The sequence below is a fragment of the Miniopterus natalensis genome, chromosome 10 (genome assembly GCF_054644295.1).
Source record: "Miniopterus natalensis isolate mMinNat1 chromosome 10, mMinNat1.hap1, whole genome shotgun sequence".
NCBI lineage: Eukaryota > Metazoa > Chordata > Mammalia > Chiroptera > Miniopteridae > Miniopterus > Miniopterus natalensis.
This window is the reverse complement of record NC_142090.1, coordinates 62,862,203-62,863,819: the sequence shown is the minus strand read 5'-3', so window position 1 is coordinate 62,863,819 and position 1,617 is coordinate 62,862,203. Positions and strand designations below refer to the sequence as shown.

The window sequence follows — 1,617 nt, the reverse complement described above, 5'->3', positions numbered from 1 at the left end:
GGGACTGCTGCAGCCATCAGGGGACAGAAGCATAAGCCAGTTTCTTCCTCAGTGACTCCAGAAGGAACTAATCCTACCAACACCTTGTTTTGGACTTCTGGCCTCTAGAACTGTGAGACAACGAAGTTCTGGTGTCTTAAGCCACTAAGTTTGTGGTAATATGATGTAGCAGTCCTAAAAAGCCAATACAGTGATTTAGTAGAAACAATTTGAGGTGAGCAGAGAAAGGGATAAATATCCAGTCATTCAGATAACTAATTAGGGAGATATCCCATAACTGAGCAAGACACAATGAGGCCCAAAGCAATGCTGGGGCAGCGAGAATGCAGAAAGGGAGAGAGATGTAAGAAATCTCTATTTCCTGTGTTGAAGGGCAGACTCTTCTCTGTTAGACCCCGATTTCCTAAAGTGGGGGTATGTCACCTCCTTGTCAACAACACACAGAGCACACTACTGCTTCTCTCTCCTTGTCACTTTTTTTTTGTTATAGCACAACTTATATACTTCAAATGGACAAAAAATTAGTATCATTTACAGTATCTTAAGATAAACTGACTTTAAATGGGAACTTCCTTTCCAGCACTTTGAGGTTGACAAGACATATCTAGAAAATTTACTAGTGTGGAAAATGAAGACTGCTTAAATCGAATGGGGGAGGGGTGGGCTTGTGGTTTTTCTTTTTGATTAATTGCTGTGACACTGTCCTTCAGGTGGCTGAGGGAGTTTCATATTTTCTTTAGACATCATTAGGCGCCAAAGCTCCTGCAGGACAACTTTGATACTATATGAATTCTGCCACCACTCCATTAGAACTATTAACTCCATTCATATTAATTTTTGTTACAAATCTTACAAAGGGGGGTGCTTCTGGGTATTTAGGTCCACGTTCTATTTTAAGGCTGTATATTCAGTTTTCATAAATTGTTCTTGGGGCCCAATTATCATCCCTGTCCAACTTCTAAGTGTCATGTCTTCGTCACCTTCTAGACCCCAGCTAACTGTGCCATCTCCTGTTCCTTTCTGGCCTTCTTTGAGATCTTCCAACAGTCAAAAATTGCGAGGGACTTTAACTCCCGAGCCCGTGGTGGCTGCTATCTTGAGTCTCTGTCACTCGAAGGCCGTCTCCTTGTCACTTTATAAACTCTAACTACATAGATGTTATAAAAGATGGCATCTAAGAATTGAGCACATCAAGTGTAACAAGGTGTCCTGAAACTTTAGCAGAGGCCCCAAGTTTTGAGGACGAAAGAGGAGTGCCAAGTGGACCCTCATCCCCAAAGCCGGGTAGTGTATTGCCTTTGTAGAGCATTCCAGAAAATGTGAAATGGCTTTGCCAGCACTGGCAGATCACGTGCCTCCAGACTGCGAAAGAGAAGGTGAGAATCACAGGGAGGTTGAAGAGCCTCCTGTGAGGGTTTCTTTGCAGAGAAGGGTTGGTGTGTTCCTCTAAATGGGTGTTTCCTCCTTATTTTAAGCTAACGAGAGGAGCTTAGAGAAAACCGCACTTGGAGATTTGAACTTGTCTTGACACTTGAGGGATCGGAACTGTCGCCTGCCTCCTGCCTGGGACGCCGAAGCCAGTAGGCTGCGGTGCGAGCTGGCCTGCCTGGCGGCTGC

The 1,617-nt window shown here is 44.3% G+C and overlaps 1 pseudogene; it reads right to left on the bottom strand.

Moving 5' to 3' along the window:
- Nucleotides 1–684: 684 nt before the first annotated feature.
- Nucleotides 685–969, bottom strand: LOC107541642 (ubiquitin-conjugating enzyme E2 variant 1 pseudogene; annotated as a pseudogene).
- Between the last annotated feature and the right edge of the window lie 648 nt (nt 970–1,617).